Below are 22,110 nucleotides of genomic sequence, written 5' to 3' on the forward strand. Positions count from 1 at the left end.
ACCACTTTCATTTATCAGAACATTTGCATTTCTGCTACAGCCGTTTTGTTGCTAAGCGTTCTGAGATAAAGACCTTTGAACACAGTAATACTCTGGGCGTGTCTTTAGAAATAGAAAGTCCACCGTTGTTGGGAGCCATTTTGATTGTAAGAGTATTAGTTGCCATGATTTGTCATGCGTGAGAGGATAGGAATCCTGTGTTGTGTGTTTGAGGTTCCCTGCCTGCGGGATCAGTCTGTACTACATATCTGGATCTGCCACACACCCCTGAAGAATGTAACACACCCAGGTAGCATATGGCAGAAGTGTCAATGGCGAGAATGCAAGGAACTGTCACCAAGTGTAAGCGTGTGTGGTGTGAAGACTTCTTCCTACCCCTGTGACATGGTCCCTACTAGACTACTAAAGAGGTTATGCATACTGTTGGGCCTCAACATTCTGTCTGACCTCTGGCTCTGGTCCAAACCTCTCATTAAAAAGCGCAATCTAGATCCCTCCTCACTGCATAATTATAGACCTACTCTCTAAGCTTCCAAAGCAAAAAAACAGGTTCAGAAAGTTTAGCAAACGTATAAAAAAAATAGAAATACCTTATATTTTACATAAATATTCAGACTCTTTGCTTATGAGACTCAAAATTGAACTCAGTGTGCATCCATTGATCGTCGTTGAGATGTTTCGACAACTTGGTCCCCCTGTGGAAATTCAAATGAATTGGACATGATTTGGAAAAGGCACACACCATGTTTAAGGTTCCCACAGTTGACCATGCACAATCAGAGCAAAAACCATGCCATGAGGTCGAAGGAATTGTCTGTAGAGCTCGAGACGGTTTGGTCGAGGCACAGATCTGGGGAAAGGTACCAAAAAAGTCTGCAGCATTGAAGGTCCCCAAGAACTCAGTGGCCTCCATTCTGAAATGGAAGAAGTTTGGAACCACCAAGACTCTTCCTAGAGCTGGCCGCCCGGCCAAACTGAGCAAGCGGGAAAAAGGGCCTTGGTCAGGTAGGTGACCAAGAACCCGATGGTCACTCTGACAGAGTTCCAGAGTTGCTCTGTGGAGATGGGAGAACCTTCCAGAAGGACAACCATCTTCTGCAGCACTCTACCAATCAGGCCTTTATGGTAGAGTGGCCAGACTGAAGCCACTCCTCAGTAAAAGGCACATGACAGCCCAGTCGGGAGTTTCCCCAAAAGGCACCTAAAGGACTCTCAGACCATGAGAAACAAGATTTCTCTGGTCTGATGGAACCAAGATTGAAGTCTTTGGCCTGAATGCAAGCGTCACGTTTGGAGAAACCTGGCACCATCCCTACGGTGAAGCATGGTGGAGGCAGACCTAGGACGATCAAGGGAAAGAGTTGAACGTAGCAAAGTAGAGATCCCTTGATTGAAAACCTACTCTAAAGCTCTCAGACCTCTGACTGGGTGAAAGTTCTCCTCCAACAGAGAGAACCGACCTAGCCACACAGCCAAGACAACACAGAGTTGGCTTTGGGACAAGTCCTCAGAATGTCCTTGAGAAAAGGAATGGCCCAGCCAGAAGCCCAGACTTGAACCCGATCGAACATCTCTGGAGGGACGCTGAAAATTAGTTGTGGCAGCGACGCTCCCCACCAACCTGAAAAGCATGAGAGGATGCTGCAGAGAATGAGAGAGAACCCCCAAATACAGTGTGCCAAAGCTATGTGGCGTCATTCCCAAACTCGGGCTGTAATTGCTTCCAAAGGTGCTTCACCAAAGTACTAGTAAAGGATCTGAAGTACTTATGTAAATTTAAGATTTTTGAGTTTAAAAAATTATTAATGGGCAATAATGTCAACCTGTATTACGCTTGTCATTATGTGGTGTAGTGTGTAGATTGCAGGGAAATAAAACCATTTAATCAATTTTTGGAATAAAAATTTGAACCTAAATGTTGAAAAAGGGGTCTTGAATTACTTTCCGAATGACCGTAACAACGCTTTTTTTTGTTCTCACGCTAGATTACTGTAACTGAGCCAGATCGGACAGACCGAAACGGGAAAAAAAAATAAGGCATTTTCCTACCAGTGGCCTGTCCACTAGTAAATGGGGAAACCAAGGCTTTCTGAAGCAGTGGCGCATTCACCAAATTGGCCCAGAAACTGATCAATACTCAGGCCTTCATGTTTCTGTGACATAATTCAAAATTAGGGCCAGGCATAATAGTAGCATTTGATTATCAGATTTTTGCATCAAAACTCCATTTGCAACAGCAAGTAGGTTGTTGCTTTAGTAGCCAATACATAATTTGTAATACCAGGGTAGCATCTTACATCATGTCCCCCCCCCTTCAAATTCACGATAAATTCATAATTAACATAATCTTATTGGGCAATTATTTAGGATGCTCAACACAGGAGTTTATGAAAATAAAGAATTTTAACAGCAGTTGCAGATTCACACTAAAACAGAGGCACACAACTTCAAGTCCTCCCAAAATCAAATTCATGCTGGTTTTCATTCATTCCCATAAGACTGCAGTGTCCACAGCTGGTTTCCCAGGCTAAAAAGTTAATAGGGGCGGAAAAAATCAAACAGAATATCAGGAATGACAACAAAAAGCAGACAGTGGCCTTTGAAGGGACAGTTGCGCATTCCTCAACGGCCAACGATTTAATCATACACAGTGAGAGAAACCCAAAGAAATTGCTTAACAGTAAAGTCAAATGGCCGGAAGCATTTCAACTTGTGACACAAATGTCTCAATGCCCGATTGTGTTCTGACTAATGCATTACAGATCGACCTGACAAAGACTAATACTGCCTATGGACCTCATGAACAAATTAAACTAAAATTCAAGGCAATTGGTCTTTGGGAAAAACAACAAAGAAACATTTACTCCATGACCCCAAACGTACAATTTTAAAAGGCATGGAGTGTTGGTCTTGAAGTTGATTCCCTCCACTTGGAAATGAATCTGCCCAAAGAGGACTGATGTAGCACCTGGTTATGGTGAGGGAGAGGACTTATGATAGTTCAACAGAAGATGAAAAGACTTCATTGGAGAAATATAGTGAACTCTTCAGTGGAGTTGCATGATTTTGGGGTAGGAGTAGAAACCCAGGAGAGAGAATAAGTGCTTGGAGAGTTGAGTGGTAGAGTTCGTCTACTGCCAGCTGTATGAAATCTGAACAAGCGTTGGTGAGGCAGGATGGTATTCTGTGCGCAGTGATTTGTTTCAGTCTTAGTGTTGTGGCGCCATTGTTTTTCATGTTAGCCTTCTGAACTCTATGGCCATCAGGACCTGACTTGGTTTTTCAAAGTGTATGCATACATATTCATGGAAGCCCACCCTCCCCCAGCCATCCATCATGGCTGTCAAAGGTGACATAAAGGGCAGGTGCATTCTGGAGAATCGGTTGTCTCTGGAGTAAAAAAATAAAGGGATGAGGCCGCTGGATTGGTGCCCTATCAGCAGAGCGTGCGTGGTTGTACTTGGCAGGTTCTTGAGCTTCTCGCTGTTCTCTGCTGGAGTATGCCTGTCTGGCGATGTACCAGGCAGTGTGCGTATCCCATCACCAACCTGCAACCACAAACACCGCAAACTGTTTCAGCCCAAGAGAGTGAGACATGCACCATAAATGCAGTTCCCATCTACAGATTACATAAGTGGGATTCAAATTCATCACTGTTTTCATTTTCTCTGTTGCTGCTCCAACCGTTCAGGTGTAACTCCATCCAGGGTCTTTCACCTCCTAGGCAGTAGTGGGAAGGATGTGGCCTTGTTGTCTCCGTTATCCTGTAACAAATCACGAACCATGGTCATAAGGTAGAGAAGCCAGGAAGTAGGTGTGCCAATTCCAGCAGGTTTTCGAGCACACAAGTACATTTCTATAAGGGTCACAGGCACTTTGGGTGCGCAAGAAGCTCTGCCGTTGTATAATGACCCATGGCCAGATTCAAACTTACCAGTTCCCCAGAAGGTTGGGGGAGTGGTCCGCCAGCTGATGTGCTGGTGCGTCTGGCAGCGATAACTGATACTGCTTTTCCCGACGGCCAGAACTCGCGGGACCTTCCAGCCACACAGGTCCTGCACGGGATTGGGGGTACAGGGTAGGACTCCCCGAGGTAATTTGACCCCCCCAGAAAACAGCCCTCCTGCACACAAAATGTTAATATTGTAGCTTCTATAAAAAAAACACCAGCAAATTTGTTCCACCTCTTTGGCGTAATGGCTACATTGTTTTAGACTGACAGATGTTAGGTTCAAAATCAGTTGACATACCGCGTTGAAAATCACTACAAATACTCAGTGTTACAAACATTAAGAACAGCCTCCTAATATTGACTTGCACCACCTTTTGCCCTCAGAACAGCCTCAGTTCGTTGTGGGCATGGACTCGTACAAGGTGTTGAAAGCGTTCCACAGGGTTGCGCTGGCCCATGTTGACTCCAATGCTTCCCACAGTTGTTGTCAAGTGTGGCTAGATGTCCTTTGGTAGTGGACCATTCTTGACACACACGAGAAACAGTTGAGCGTGAAAACCCCCAGCAGCATTGCAGTTCTTGACACACTCAAACCGGGTGCGCCTAGCACCTACTACCATACCCCGTTCAGCAGCAACATTTTTGTCTTGCCCATTCACCCTCTGCAGAGCACACACACACAATCCACATGTCAATTGTCTCAAGGCTTAAAAATCCTTCTTTAACCAGACCTCCCCATCATCTACACTGATTTAAAGTGGAGTTAACAGGTGACATCAATAAGAGATCGCGAGCTTTCACATGGTCAGTCTGTCATGGAAAGAGACATGCTGTTTTGTACCAGTGTATAGGTAGGGAGAGCAACAGACTTGGGGAAGTAACAGTAGTATTCTTGGTTTATAGTGGTATAAATTGATAATAGGGGTGATAAATAAAATAATTTCTAAAAAGATTTACTTCATCAGTGCGACATTCAAGGGGTTAAAGCATCTGTGTCCATACCCATCTCATTTTTATAGCGAAGGAGCACTGATAGCCAGTGTAGATCTTGGGATGCCCGCCGCCCGGGGAAGTCAAAGAGCGTTCACCAGTCTGGGCACCATCTCGTCCTTCTGCTCCGTGTGACCCAGCCGTCCATAACCACCAAAGCCCCAGGAAAACACCCGCTTCTGGGAGTCCAATATCAGCTGGAAACACACACCTCATTGCTAACATCACTAATAATACAGCCAACACTATTGCCGAGACAAAGCTTTATACCATTGCTGATGATTTCTATTTCTAAAATGCACATTTCTGGCTCAAGGGGTATTTTGTGACAGTAGGGAATCAAGCCCGTTAATTATAAAGTGTCTCAGAGTAGGAGTGCTGATCTAGAATCAGGTCCCCCAAGTACATGTCATGTTTATTCATTATGATCTAAAAAGGCCAAACTGATCGTTTTCCCAAGACTGAATACAGGTCCTGGTCTTCCCTCCACACCGTGTGATTGCCTCCTGCAGGGGCGGAGGCGACGTCTCGGACCACCACGTTAGGTACAGGCGTCACCTGGCCGTCCTTACTCTTCTCGATGAAGATGGCCACGCGGCGTGCAATGGTCTCACAGTCAAACTCGATGCCGCCTGAGGCCGGCGGGCAATGAACTTGCCATCAGAGTTGTGTCCTGTGACCCAAAACACAAGACAGAAAATAAGTGCAACGCCAGTGTTGATCTGAGAATGAATTTTTGAAGGGGTCATTGTGACTCTTTAAAATGTGTCATTAGAGAAACATTTTTACATTTTAAATCTGTCCAGTCCTGCTCTTTAGTTGTGTGTACATAACCTAGGCTGGCCATACTCTGGGCACGCCGAACGAGGTTAGAGGTTTCCTTTGCAGTCCACCAGCCATGCTGAACCTCTGCCCCACATGCCACCTTGACCAACGGCTGCCCATTGTACTGGATCTGAGAGGGGAAGGGAAAGCTTTGATAAGCCACAGGCTCAGGAGTGGCCCATATTAAACCTATAATGAAATCAGCCACAATAATGAGGCGATGAATAGGGGAGGTTTATGTTGCTTACCAGGCTGGACTGAGGACTGCATCTGTTTGGTTGCCTGGCCCAGCTGGCCCAGTTTGTTCTCTCCAAACGAGTAGGCGGTGCCACCCTCTGTCAATGCAGGGTGTGGTTGCGGTCCACAGGCTGGCAGCCACCACCACTGTCGTCTGGCGAGGGCTCAATCAGCTTTGGGGCCTCCAGGCGCTTGGTGTCGCCCGTGACCCAGCTGACCCTTTTCATTTCGACCTGCAAAGAGGAGAAAGAAGTCAATATTGGATCCTTTCTCCTGGACTCAAACAAGCTAGAATGATTACATCTATGAGACATATACATACAAGGTATAAACTATGAGCTATTACAGTATACATTCCTACCCCAGCTCCAGAGCTTGCCCTCAGTGGTGATTAGGAGGCTGTGGGCAGCACAGGGCCCAGACACCACACTGCTGACCTGCACGTCACTCAGGCTGCCGTAGCGGTGAGGACCCCACAAGTTCTGGCCTAGGTTCCTGAAGGCCACTGAGAGACCACACACACACACACAGCACAATTTTAACGTAAAGTCGGTTGCATTTTTAAATGCACTTTAACGTTTGATTTGATAAGAAACAGGAACAGTTCAATACTGCAGTCAATTATGAGGATTGCTTCAAGATTGTCAGTAGAAAGACAGGAAAAACTACTTTCAAAGTTGGTGACACAAGTGCTATTAAGGGACAACTGAGTGGAGTATTGCATACAGCAACGTACAGGACTGGGCAGGGTTATACCTTGTGCTTTTGGCACCTCTTTCCTTCCGATGAGATCCCAGTTGGTGGCTCCGAAAATGAGCAGTTGACCTTTGACTTTAGGTAAGTCAAGTTTCTATAGAAATAACAATACAGGGATCAGCTTYATCTTAACGTTTCTCCTGATGTTTTGTTCTAGCACTGCATAAGCACCCTTGATTTACAAGTGACTAATAACATGTTGTTACATTCTCCGTTCACATTAACCACAATTCTATATAGTCACATCACAAACCCCCTCCCTTGATTACCTGAACAATGTTCGACAACCTCATGCAGGTCAGGAGGACTTACTATTTTTTCCTTGATATCGTCCGCGACAGTGACTGGTTGAAGGCCTGACTTTGTAGCAGGCTTGCCAGGTTTCTTTGTGTTTTCCTGCTCTTCATAATCGTCAAACTCATCATCACTGCTGAACTCCCTTTCCTTTTTTTTGCCTCCTGCCCGCTTCCTCTTGATCCCACCATTCCCTGAGACTTCTGTTACCTTCTTGCGTGGCATGTTTGTCAAAATATCTATTAAAGTGGGGGTGAAAACACAGACATGCATTTGGATATCAATACAACCGAAACCAAACTATTATTGCTGACAACGCAATGCTCTTGAGAGGAAAGACATGTAAACAGTCAAAGGAAAACTAAGCGTAAATGGCTTGTCATTTACACGTTAAATTGAAGTCCAAGTACACACAAGTTAGAAAGCCACCTATTTTGGGCACGATTAACATAGCAACTCGCGCTAGTAATGAATTCTAGCACTCAGTTGTCCGCATTTTTGTCTTTGTGCTAACATAATCTGAGGCTACTACCTACTGAACAACAGACAACTATTAAACTACGGAAAAATACGAAAATAGCCACACAGCGCACGGTTTCACTTGATAAAAAAATGAATTAGTTAGCTAGCTAATCTAGCTAGCCAGCTAACGTCACTAACTAAGGCCAGCTAGTGTAAGCTATCGATATCTAAACAAAGACACAAACCTTGAGTAACGTTAACTAACGTTAGCTAGCTAATACACCGATGAAAAACTTTCGCTTCTCCAACTAAAAGTTGCTAAACCTCTTGATTTCAGATTATTTTACTTCTAATTCGGTGACTAATTAACGCCTGCAGAAGGATTTCCTGATTCTCTAGTGTCTGTCCGTCTTCCTCGTTTTTTGATGGATTTTTTTGAACAAAAGAATCTGCAGTCTCCGGCTCGATGAAACCACGTGAGTACTGCCTACATTTATAATTAACTACAGTTGGATAATGCAAAAAGCCATAACTCTCCCTTATGTATACGTTACAGCTTGTGATAAAAGTTGTAACATATACACTGAGCCAAAATATAAATGCAACATGTAAAGTGTTGGTTCCATGTTTCATGAGCTGAAATAAAATATCCCAGAAATGTTCCATAGGCACAAACTTGTTTACATCCTTGTTAGTGAACATTTCTCTTTTGCCAAAATAATAAATCCACCTGACAGGTGTGGCATATCAAGAAGCTGATTAAACAGCATGATCATTACATAGGTACACCTTGTGCTGGGGACAATAAAAGGCCACTCTAAAATGTGCTGTGTGTGCATGCTGTGTGCATGTATGTGCATAATGACTGCAAGAATGTCCACCAGAGCTGTTTCCAGAAAATTGTATGTTTATTTCTCTACCATAAGCCGCCTCCAACGTCACAGCCACAGACCATGTGTATGGCGTCGTGTGGGCGAGCGGTTTGCTTGTGTCAACGTTGTGAACAGAGTGCCCCATGGTGGTGGTGGGGTTATGGTATGGGCAGGCATAAACTACGGACAACGAACACAATTGCATTTTATCGATGGCAATTTGAATGCACAGAGGTATCGTGACGAGATCCTGAGGCCCATTGTTGTGCCAGTCATACGTCGCCATCACCTCATGTTTCAGCATAATGCATGGCCCCATTTCGGAAGGATCTGTACACAATTACTGGAAACTGAAAATGTCCCACTTCTTCCATAGCCTGCATACTCACCAGACATCACCACCCATTGAGCAAGTTTGGGATGCTCTGGATCAACGTGTACGACAGCGTGTTCCAGTTCCCGCCAATATCCAGCAACTTGGCACACATTGAAGAGGAGTGGGACAACATTCCACAGCCCACAATCAACAGCCTGATCAACTCTATGCGAAGGAGATATGTAGCATGCACTGCATGCATGAGGAAAATGGTGGTCACACCAGATACTGACTGGTTTTCTGATCCACACCGCTAACTTTTTTTTAAGGTATCTGTGACCAACAGATGCATTTCTGTGTTACCAGTCATGTGAAATCCATATATTAGGGCCTAATGAATTTATGAACTGTAACTCACTCAAATATTTTTAATTGTTGCATGTTGCGTTTATATTTTTGTTCAGTATATGTTTCAATGTTTACCTGGGATTCGTTTGCTGTGGATGTCTGGCCTATAAGTCTTTTGATTGATGGTCTGCTTTATCGCTATGAGCCCTCCCCCTTTGCCTTTGTCTTTTTTGTTAAAATGTGAATATGTGCTGAGACGTGACATGCCGGCCTGGCGGGTACTACAACATAGAAATACATGGTACTTGGAAAATGTAAAGAAAACTACAACCCATGAAGCGACCAAAGTATCATGTCGCCCTCTTGTGACGARGATGTGCATACCATCCAAAAGCACATTTTTGTATTATCTAGGCTAGAGCCACAGATGAAAGGGGACATTTTTGACCAGAGCTCATTGCTAAATGTCAGTGAATTACATACTTGAAAGTGTTCATTTCAACAGCCTGACCCTTCCACTTTGTTTGGTAAGCTAGTACGCTTAGGGATGGGACTTAGCTAACCACTCTGAAATTCAGAATGCCTGAAGGTCAATTAGACTGACATGATCGTTTAAAACATATTTGGTGCTATACATTGTAGACAATGTAAAAACAAAATGGGGCAAAACAGCCTTAGATTTGTATGATAGGGTAAGCTGAGTTGCACTAAGTTCATGAAGCTAAAACTGTCTTTACCGAGAACAAGGAGCTGAGACCTCATTGTCTGTGGCTGTMCATTACTCTCTGTATCATCACATTGCAATAGAGCCTGGACCCCACTAGTGAGTGGAGGGGAGGATGGCTCATAATAATGGCTGGAAGGGGGTGAATGGAATGGCATCAAACACATGAAAACCATTCCCATGAGCCTGTTCTGCCCAATTAAAGTGCAACCAACTGTCACGCCCTGACCTTAGAGATCCTTTTTATGTCTCTATTTTGGTTTGGTCAGGGCGTGAGTTGGGGTGGGCATTCTATGTTTTGTGTTCTATGTTTTCTATTTCTGTGTGTTTGGCCGGGTGTGGTTCTCAATCAGAGGCAGCTGTCTATCGTTGTCTCTGATTGAGAACCATACTTAGGTAGCCTTTTCCCACCTGTGTTTTGTGGATAGTTGTTTTCTGTTTAGTTTGGTTACCTTACAGAACTGTTTGTGTGTCTCTTTGTTATTTTTGTTCGTAGTGTTCTGAGTTAAATAAAAAATCATGAACACGTACCACGCTGCGCTTTGGTCCACTCCCCATTCTTCATCAGACGGCCGTTACACCAACCTCCTGTGGTGTGGTGGGGGGTGACCTCCAGATTTCAGGAGAGTGACCTGATGCATTTGATAGGCTTACAGAGCAACCCATTGTGAGATGTGCATTCTGAAAAGGATGTAGATAACAAAGAGGAAAAACATAATTCTGCAATACTGCAGAGGGTCTCCAATTTTTTTTTTGCTAACTTCCTGACTGATGTCTTGAGATGTTGCTTCAATATATCCACATAATTTTCCCTCCTCATGATGCCATCTATTTTGGGAAGTGCACCAGTCCCTCCTGCAGCAAAGCACCCCGACAACATGATGCTGCCACCCCCATGCTTCACGGTTGGGATGGTGTTCTTCGGCTTGCAAGCATCCACTTTTTCCTCCAAACATAACGATAGTCATTACGGCCAAACAGTTCTATTTTTGTTTCATCAGACCAGAGGACATTTCTCCAATAAGTGCGATCTTTGTCCCTATGTGCAGTTGCAAACCGTAGTCTGGCTTTTTTATGGCGGTTTTGGAGCAGTGGCTTCTTCCTTGCTGAGCGGCCTTTCAGGTTATGTCGATATATGACTCGTTTTACTGTGGATATAGATACTTTTGTACCTGTTTCCTCCAGCATCTTCATAGGGTCTTTTGCTGTTGTTCTGGGTTTGATTTGCACTTTTTGCACCAAAGTACATTCTCTAGGAGACAGAACACTTCTCCTTCCTGAGTGGTATGACAGCTGTGTGGTCCCATGGTGTTTATACTTGCGTACTATTGTTTGTACAGATGAACGTGGTACCTTCAGGTGTTTGGATATTGCTCCCAAGGATGAACCAGACTTCTGGTCTACAATTCTTTTTCTGAGGTCTTGGCTGATTTCTTTAGATTTTTCAATGATGTCAAGCAAATAGGCACTGAGTTTGAAGGTAGGCCTTGAAATAGATCCACAGGTACACCTCCAATTGACTCAAATTATATAAATTCGCCTATCAGAAGCTTCTAAAGCCATGACATCATTTTCTGGAATTTTCCAAGCTGTTTAAAGGCAGTCAACTTAGTGTATGTAAACTTCTGACCCACTGGAATTGTGATACAGTGAATTATAAGTGAAATAATCTGTCTGTATGTAACGTCGTTCGTCTGAGGAAGAAGGAGTAGACCAAAGCGCAGCGTGGTACGTGTTCATGATGTTTTAATATAGCCTGAACACTGAAACAAAAAACAAAAGTGGAACAAAACGCAACTCACACAAAACAGAAAACAACTACCCACAACACACAGGTGGAAAAAGGCTACCTAAGTATGGTTCTCAATCAGAGACAACGATAGACAGCTGCCTCTGATTGAGAACCACACCCGGCCAAACACACAGAAAAGAAAACATAGAACACAAGACATAGAATGCCCACCCCAACTCACGCCCTGACCAAACCAAAATAGAGACATAAAAAGGATCTCTAAGGTCAGGGCGTGACACTGTAAATAATTGTTGGGAAAATTACTTGTGTCATGCACAAAGTAGATGTCCTAACTGACTTGCCAAAACTATAGTTTGTTAACAAGAAATTTGTGGAGTGGTTGAAAAACGAGTTTTAATGACTCCAACCTAAGTGTTTGTAACTTCCGACTTCAACTGTATGTTAACGTACAGTACCAGTCAAAAGTTTGGACACACCTACTCATTCCAGGGTTTTTCTTTATTTTTACTTTTTTCTACATTGTAGAATAATAGTGAAGACATCAACACTATAAAATAACACATATGGATTCATTTAGTAACCAAAAAAAGTGTTAAACAAATCAAAATATATTTTATATTTGAGATTCTTCAAAGTAGTTGCCTTGATGACAGCTTTACACACTCTTGTAATGTCATGGGCTGTGACATCAATTACTGCTCAAATTACATTTTATGTTGGTCTGATGCTGTATTCTCCCCTTAATGAACCATCCATGGAAGCAATGTCACTCCCAGATGTTTTGATTCCCATATTTATTGTCAATGTTTCAGCCGCTCTGAGCTGGGAGTGTCAGGACAGACCGAGAGCTCCGGGAGAAGAAATAACATTTCTGAAAGTAAGGGACACTATCTACTGTATAATATGGTTATATTCAGAATTAACATTAAAATGTTCCTTGTTGTTCATGGTTTATTGGGGCAAAACCTTCCCTTGCAATTTAGCATTGTGTGATGCAATGCTGTAAGCCAGTACACATTGTTATGTTTACCCAATATCTAGCCTTGTCTCTGTCAATGTCATATCCTGCAGGTTCTGTGAATGAGTGCTAGTACACCCCTGTCTTTAAAAAAGGCTGACCGCATAGACACTCAGACAGGTTTGTGACAATCTTACAGCAGGGCTGTGGTGGCACAAATTGGGCATTCCCCTACTTTTACAATCATACAGATTTACAAGCAGCACAATCACAAAAACAGCATGGCATCAGCACTGCCTGGGACACCAGCCCAGAATCACACTGAACAAATCAAACCAGGACTAATCAGATCCTCATCAAGCCAATGGAAATTAATGCCTTACCAATCAAATGCAGACAAATCAAAGCTGTATCAACCAAATGCAGACATATCAAAGCTGTATCAATTAAGTACAGACTAATCATTGCTCTAAAACAGGAAACATCTATTTAAATATAATAGTACATGACAGGCTACAAATCCCATTTAGAACACAGCGGGGTCTCTCTCTCAGCCGTGCGTGTGCATCAGTGGAGGCTGCTGAGGGGAGGACGGCTCATAATGTCTGGAATGGAGTCAATGGAATGGTATCAAACACATGTAAACCACGTCTTTGATGTGGTAGATACCACTCCATTGACTCCATTCGATAATATTATGAGCCGTCCTCCCCTCAGCAGCCTCCACTGGTGTGCATGTCTATGAGAATCTCAGTTACATGTGTGATCTCAGTCATGCGGGAGTGTGTGCGTGCATGCTGCTGTGTTTCCTCACAGTAGCGTGTGCATTATTTGTTCAGTTCAAGCACCGTACAGAGCCACCTCAGCCAAGGAGTGGTTCAGTGTGGTGTCAGAGCTCACTCTGCGACTGCATAAACGTTTCTAAACCCCAGACTAGTCTAGCCACCCTACGTGATCCACAGTCCTGAGGTCCTCTAGTATAAGCCACCTGTCCCTGTCACTATCATCTCAACCTCAATCCTACACAGTATAGCAAAATCATACCCAATGTAGGCCTTGCTAAATTCATTTAGAAAATAATTGACCATTGTTATTGTTAAGTAACTTTGTGAAATTGGGAATTAACAATAGTCTTTCTTGGTGGGTAAAGGAGCAAACCTCATTACTATCATGCCTCAGGATATAACCCAGATGCAGACACAGGAGGCGGATAGTACAGTTCTCAGATTATTTATTGTAAACACAGGGCAGGCAAAGGGCAGGTCGAGGACAGGCAGGGATTCGTGAGTCAAACAGGTACAGGACGGCAGGCAGGCTCGGGGTCAGGGCAGGCAGAATAGTCAGAACCAAGAAAACTAGGAAACAGAACTTGACAAAAAGGAAGATGGGAAAGCCCCCTGGTAAGACCTGACAATACAAAACAAACTGGCAACAGACAAACAGAGAACACGGGTATAAATACACAGGGGATAATGGGAAGATGGGCAACACCTGGAGGGGGGTGGAGACAAGCACAAAGACAGGTGAAACAGATCAGGGTGTGACAATTATTGGATATTTGACATATTACACCCCTTTGCAAATGGAATACTCCCTKATATAGATACAAAACATGCAAGTACTATAGAGCTACAGATGTAGGATCTTAATTTGAGCCACTGTGCTACAATAGGAAAAATAATTCAGCAGCAACAGGAAATGTGAATTATTCAGTGGATTATAATTAATTAATATTTTTGTTGGGGTTGATACATTTTTCATTTGGGCAAATCAAGTCTGAATTTTCAGTTGAAATTACCAACTTTRGAAGCCTTTTTAAAACTCAGATACACTACAAGTTTGCATTTCCTGCAGTGCAGGATCATTCTCCGCAACAAAAGAGTGATCAAATTAAGATCCTACATATGGAGAGATACAACATGATTTCCTATAGGGGCAAGAGACAGCTGTCACCTTCACCTCTGTAATAGGAGTGCATTTATTGACCATGCTATATTGACCAGGACATGAACCCTATTCTTCAGCGATAGGGCAGACTTTTCCACATGGAAACAGRCTTTCTCTCAACCCTGAGGGGCCCAAAGCTAATTCGCTCCACACTAGTCAGGGCTGTAGGAATAGTTTTGATTTTCACCATCTCCTGCCTGTAAGTGCTCTTGATGCTGGGTAGAAATTCCCACGATACCCATTGCAGTGGAAAATCCAGTGGGATTGTACACGAGATTGACCTTGCATTGGTAATCTTGTAGTAACCTTGAAAGTCATCTATTGACCTGCAACCCACAATTTGTGTCTGTTTACTTAGCTAGTCACCCATGGCTAAAAACCCTGGGGAGTGGTAGTAGTGTCCAATGTAGCATGCTCTAACTCAGGGGTAGGCAACTAGATTCAGCCGCGGGACGATTTCTGTCGGAGCAGATGGTCTGGGGGCTGGAACATAATTCTGATCATTTATACACTGCAAATAGACAACAACTAAGCCCGAAAGGAGATTGATTGTATTGAAAATAATAATTTCCTACCTTGATTACACGATCACGTCTSTTTTATTCGTGGGAATGGTGAACAGATTCCCTAAATTAAACTAAGTTTTAGCTGAATTTATGATAATTGTAGTCTTTGCTTTACCAAAAACTAAAATCACCAAAATGTAACGACTTTTTGACAATGGCCCGAAAGAGCGCCTGTTGCTGACCCCTGATCTGAATGTCTTCAAACCAATTAACTGAGGTTGGAATGATGCACTGCTCTCTTGCAGGGAAACCTYCCCCACGCTTGATGTAGGAGGTCCAGGTGATGCAGCAAGTTCTGAAAATGAAAAGGTGTCTAGTCCGGAGGGCCTGCAAAGTCCAGATGGTATGGCCTGCACAGACAGCCCACCTGGCCCCACTAGCCCCGATAATGTCATCACAACCAATCCAACCAGCCGCTATGACATCCTGAATAGCCCGACCAGCCCTGATGGCATCTACATGACCAGTCCAGACGTCATCTTCAGGACCAGTCGTCCAGAGGTCAACTATGATGACGTGCCCTGTGAGAGCCTCCTCTCTCCTGTGGAAGGTGTGTGCGTGTGTATATGTGTGTGTGTAAGTGCACGCCTGTGTGCATGCATGTGTGTGTGTGTGTGCATCTGCAGATGCATGTGTGCGAGAAAATAATGTATGTGATTAATGTCTCCCCGGTTGTGTGTTAGATTGCATCTATGAGAACGTTGAGGCCAGAGAACCATCATGGCACCAACAACGGCTGGAGCGGCAGTGAATTTGAGCGCTATGATGAGTAGGCAGACAGCGAGACCAAAGTCAAGACCCTGCATGGCCCACAGCAGTAGTAAGATAGGGAGGGCTCTTATTTTGTATACTCAGCTGCTTTTGCAATCTCTATATTTTTTGTATTTGTTATTCAGACCTTGATACTATACATAACTTGGTGCTACAATTATTTAATGACACCCAAGGATGCCTGTTGCATCAATGTAAGCATTGTGTCTGTGTTTGTTGAATGGAGATGTATAGAGGACTCTARTGCCCAAAATCCTGTTTTAGCATGGGCAGCGCCATTGAGRACTTTCACCATTTTGAAGTAGTCAACTGGGTGGAACTTCCTATGGGTTAAGGAAGGATCAYATTATTCCATCCGGGTCATCAGGATGGATCAACCAATTAATAATATTCGTGAGCAAACATTCCATAAMTGCAGGTAGCAGTAAATCGCCAAATCTTGGCATTATACCTGTTCAAACAACACACTACAGGTGGCAGTATGTACCCTTTCAKCTAACTACTTCAAAATGGTACTACCTGTGCGCTCGCACASRACATAATGGAACAGTTACAATATTGCAATCTCTATCAGTGGAGGCTGCAGAGGGGAGGACGGCTCATAATAATGGCTGGAATGGAGTGTAATGGCTGGAATGGAGTGTTTGATACCGTTCCATTCACTCCATTCCGGACAATATTATGAGCCGTCCTCCCTCTCAGCAGCCTCCACTGTCTCTATGGTATGTTGCTATGTTTTTTCCAAAATATAGCAGTACTATGTAGGCTCAAATATCATATGAAAAGCATATTATGAAGTCAAATGCACATCACTTTTTTGGTTGTAGTAGCATTTTAGTATGYATGCCCAACTTTACTAGTAGCCCTATGGTGTAATATGCTAACACTTGACTATACAAACCACAGGAGGTTGGTGGCACCTTAATTGGGGAGGACGGGCACGTGGTAATGGCTGGAGCGGAATAGGTGGAAAGGTATCAACAACATCAAACACATGGWTTCCCTTCCAGCCATTATTATGAGACGTCCTCCCTTCAGCAGCCTCCACTGAAAAGGTATGAGTGTTTAATTCAACTACAGTTGGGTTAATAAACACACACTCATCCTATACTGAGGAGCACATGTACACAGCTAGTTTAAATGTACTGCCTTGCTGTGTGTTTAGTGGTTTTGTCAGCAGTCTCTCTTGGTTCCTCTTCTTCCTCTCTGGGACCTTATCTACACATTGCTGCTCCTCCTACTGCTGCTGCTAAAGTTGATTTCTCCTCTGAGTCTGTGTTGGTTATGATCAGGCAGGAGTATGGTTTCTATAATATGAGGTATCGATGATATGCATGTTTTTAAACCTTTTTTTATGTTTACAAATACGTTTAATTTGAGTTCTGAAACTATATATACTGTATATAAATGTTTTGTGGGTTAGGCTTAGGAGCAAGGGGAAATGGTCTATTGTAAAGGAGGGCAACACAAATGGCTTGTCTTTGCTTGCTGAATGAAAGACAATTCAAAATATATATTTTCCTGAATACCATGGAACCAAAGTAGGTCCAATGTCTTGATATAATGACTATCTAAGGAGAACGATAGGAAGGTGTACATTTGAGCTTCTCTGCACTTTCTAAAACAAATCAACCTCCAATTGACATCATTTCGTCAACCCTGTTTGCATCTTGTGATTTCACTGGCTGCATCTCTTGCTTCTACCCTGACTCTATCCTACTCTTTCCTCTCTCTTTCCTTCTAGCTATTCCGCCCGCTCACCTGTTCTTCCAACTTGCATGTGGGATCGTGAGTCATTGGCATGGCTATGACTTTAGCTTTCTCAGGACTTGCGGTGACTGAGGAGCGCTGTGCCAAGACCAAGCAGGATCTGTCCATGTGCAGCTGTGACTTCAAGGCACCGCATCATCGTAGAGTACAGAAAGACAGCAGCTGTGTCCCATTTTTCCTAAATGGTTCCTTTACTGTATCTTACCTGCCTTGACCACTGATATGTGAAAAGACTAGTATCCGTTTATACACTGGCAACCCATCATTGAAGGCCTGTTTTGAGCTCCACATTTTTAGCAAAAATAAATAAAAATAATATACTGTATATACACTACCGTTCAAAAGGTTGAGGTCACTTAGAAATGGCCTTGTTTTTGAAAGATAAAAAAAAAAAAAAGTCCATAACATCAAATTGATCAGAAATACAGTGTAGACATTGTTAATGTTGTAAATTACTATTGTAGCTGGAAACGGCTGATTTTTTTATGGAATATCTACATAGGCGTACAGATGTTCGTTATCAGAAACCATCACTCCTGTGTTCCAATGGCACGTTGTGTTAGCTTATCCAAGTTTATCATTTTAAAAGGTTAATTGATCATTAGAAAACCCTTTTGCAAGTATGAAAACTGTTGGTCTGATAAAGAAGCAATAAAACCAGCCTTCTTTAGACTAGTTGAGTATCTGGAGCATCAGCATTTGTGGGTTCGATTACAGGCTCAAAATGGCCAGAAACAAAGTTCTTTCTTCTGAAACTCATCTATTCTTGTTCTGAGAAATKAAGGCTATTCCATGCAAGAAATTGCCAAGAAACTGAAGATCTTGTACAATGCTGTGTACTACTCCCTTCACATAACATCGCAAACTGGCTCTAACCAGAATAGAAAGAGGAGTGGGAGGCCCCGGTGCACAACTGAACAAGAGGGATGCTGGCCTTCTAGGCAACAGTGAAGAGGCAGGCAACAGTGAAGAGGCCYCTTCACTGTTGCCTAGAAGGCCARCATCCCTCAGCATCCCTCTTGCTCAGTTGTGCACCGGGGCCTCCCACTCCTCTTTGAGACTGGTGTTTTGCGGGTACTATTTAATGAAGCTGCCAGTTGAGGACTTGTGAGGCGTCTGTTTCTCAAACTAGACACTCTAATGTACTTGTCCTCTTGCTCAGTTGTGCACCGGGGCCTCCCACTCCTCTTTCTATTCTGGTTAGAGCCAGTTTGCACTGTTCTGTGAAGGGAGTAGTACACAGCGTTCTACAAGATCTTCCGTTTCTTGGCAATTTCTCGTGCCATTGTAGCCCAAGAGTGATAGTTGCTGATAATGGGCCTATGTAGATATTCTATTTTAAAAATCGTCGTTTCCAGCTACAATGGTAATTTACAACATTAACAATGTATAGACTGTATTTCTGATCAATTTGATGTTATTTTAATGGACGTAGCTTTTCTTTCAAAATCAAGGACATTTCTAAGTGACCCCAAACTTTTGATCGGTAGTGTATATATTTTTTTTGGGGGGGGCTTGCCTGTTTTGCATGTTATTTTCACATTACTACGTGTCACATATCAGTTTTAAAACAATGTAAAAAATATAATTGAGTTAATTAAACCGCATACAAACATGGTATCTTTTTTGTTTTCTTGAGTAAGGGCGCTCCAAAATGCAGGTGTTTCAGCCTAGCTCGGTGCTTTCTGTGGTGGTGGGGCAAGCCAGCAGTTCTGTCACTCATACAAATCATTAAAATCCAGACGGAAAATATTTACACAAGAAGCAACCTAATATCACACAGTCAAACTCTTCAGTCATTCTATGTCACCGCCAAGTCTAAGGGTAGACTTAGAAAATTCTAGCCTCTTGGGTGCTGCCATAGAGTTACATTAGAAGTTCCCATCCAATAAGGCTCAAGGTCATTGGCCACAGATAAAATTATGTCAAATCACATTATATCTACAGTAGCTTTGACCGGACTGATCATGTCAACATCATACTTTCAAAATCTTAGCTAGCAGTCATCATCATGAATCAAGTCGACAATATACTGGCAGATCCTTTTTAATCCTTGTCATATGAAGTGAAATAAGGAAGAGAAATTATAATTAAAACGTATCGGTGCTCATCGGCCATTGGACATAAACATTACACAACAAGTTGGAAATCGCAAATTYAACAATGAGTGGTTTGRAAGGAATCTAAAGCTAACTGTGAGTTCAAGACAACTGGGAACTCAGGAAAAACAAACTACGACTGGGAAAATACRTTTTGAACTTTCATCCAACTCGGAATTGTAAATCRAAAACTCTGGCCTCTTTCTAGAGCTACGAAGATCACAGACGACATCATGATTCAACCTWTTTTTCCCCCAGAGTTCCCAGTTGTCTTGAAAGCACCATAAAYCCAGAGAATGCCGGACTTTGATGACAAAATTTTCCCACTAAGGACCGCCACGTCACCTTCCTGTTCAAGTGAGCACAGCACAACAAGGTGAGTCCAAAAATGTCTTCTTTGCTRCTGCATAAATGATGTAATATGCCAGRGAGATATGTATACTATACAGTCCCGAAAGTGATACTAAGTGTATGTTGTGTAGTAAGCTGTTAGTAGCCCATGTGCCTCACCCTAATAATTTGGTCTATTTTCACCTCTTAATTTCTTCTGTTTTTGAGAAATGTAATATATTGTAAGAGTTTTCATTGTCTGCTTATATGCCTCCCTTAATCCAGCTAGCCAGATACTAGTGAGCATCACTCTGATTGGTTATCCTTCTCACTGTTCCCAGGAGTACCAGAAGCCCTTGTTGGAGCCGGAGGCCCGTCAGATACCCCTGGCATCTCGCGTGGCCGAGTGGGACCTCAGTGAGAAGATCAGAGACCTCTTTGTGGCCTCGGTCAGTATGGAGGATGGCTCTATTCAAATGTAGGGACCAGGTTCGTGTTTATTAGGTCCAACGAAAATGAGGGTTTGTATTCCTGTTTCAGTCWGTTTTCTTTTGTTTGGTACCTGGGTCATTCCACCAATTCGGTGCGTTGAGAAGTGTAACTTTCTGTCATAAAGAGCACATGTTCAACTTCATAAAAAACGACTAAGTGCCTAGTTTTTAATAGGTGCCAAGTGAAGTAACAGGGTTGACCGTAACAGGGTTGATGATTTCTTCTTAAATCAGCCATAAATCCACTTGTGACATGGAATGGAAACTTGTGTGCAACAGGCAGTGGCAATTGAATGCAAAAAATGATAAAACATTTCTAGCCTATCTATCTATGGKTAACAAGGTTGACATGTTTTCCACCAGAAAATGGCCAAAAAGAGTAGAACCAGTTCACCTGCATTTACTCTATGATTTGACTATTAGATGTGCAACGTTTCTTTTGAAAAAATATTTGAAAAGGAATAGTTTCACCATATTAAAACGAGAGTTCAGTTCACATAACAGGATTGACCTTACAATTAGGGATAGACGAAGTAAATAATGTTCAGAAATTACTTTGACAAAGCAACAAAATAACTAGGCTTTACAATGATGGTGAAACGTGGAGAAATGATGGTAATAAGTGGGTTAAAATCTTCTTAGAAGTGACACAGGGTTGACGGAGAATGTTGGCACATTAGAAACATTTTGATTTATTGAATTCTCCATGTGGTCTATATTAAAGGACTATTTATTTAATATAATAGGCTTTCAATATTGGTGGACAATTTCTACTTAAAATGTCAAAGGGACGCAGAGGCACTCATTTTGGAATACTTTGAAAATGCATCCTCCCCCCACCCCTTCCATCCATGTATCCTTCCACTGATTTTATAGTACATGACTGGATTTTGAATCCATTTTTCTCTCCACAGTTTTCCAGGTCAATCGTACTAGACGTGTACAGCAATTGTGTCAACAACTTCACTAACGCTCTCATGAAGAAAGCCTGCATTTCCAAGACAGCTTTCCTGGAGTTTCTGTAGGTGGGCTACGCTTTCCTATTTGATCAGTCTGTTTACAATGAATTAGTCTTCTTTCCTCTCTCAAGGCTGTAGAAATGTTTGCTGATACAGTATATCTATTCGCATTCATAGCTCAGTATCTATTTGCATTCCTCGTTTTCTAGTAGCATTTGGTGAAACAGTCAGTCAGATTGCCTCCAGCCGTACAAGGTTCATCCTGCATTTTAATTTTTGAGCTTCTCAAAACATGTATTTGGAAACATATAAGCAGTGGTGGAAAAAGGTACCCAATTGTCATACTTGAGTAAAAGTAAAGAATTCTTAATAGAAAATGACTCACGTAAAAGTGAAAGTCACACAGTAAAATACTACTTGAGTAAAAGACAAAGTATTTGGTTTTAAATATACTTAAATATCAAAAGTAAAAGTATAAATCATTTCAAATCGCTTATATTAAGCAAACCAGACGGCACCATTTTCTTGTTATTGTAATGTATGGTGAGCCAGGGGCACACTCCAACAGGCAGACATTTACAAACAAAGCATTTGTGTTTAGTGAGTCCACCAGATCAGAGGCAGTAGAGATGACCAGAGATGTTCTCTTGATTTGTGCGTGAATTGGACCATTTTCCTGTTCTGCTAAAC

The 22,110-nt window shown here is 42.6% G+C and overlaps 2 pseudogenes; one reads left to right on the forward strand and one right to left on the reverse strand.

Moving 5' to 3' along the window:
* Positions 1-1,591: 1,591 nt before the first annotated feature.
* Positions 1,592-8,146, reverse strand: LOC111966905 (protein RCC2 homolog; annotated as a pseudogene).
* LOC111966907 (rho guanine nucleotide exchange factor 10-like protein) overlaps positions 7,426-22,110 on the forward strand; it is a 38,923-nt pseudogene continuing 24,238 nt past the window's right edge.

Source organism: Salvelinus sp. IW2-2015, linkage group LG7 (genome assembly GCF_002910315.2).
Source record: "Salvelinus sp. IW2-2015 linkage group LG7, ASM291031v2, whole genome shotgun sequence".
Classification (NCBI taxonomy): domain Eukaryota; kingdom Metazoa; phylum Chordata; class Actinopteri; order Salmoniformes; family Salmonidae; genus Salvelinus; species Salvelinus sp. IW2-2015.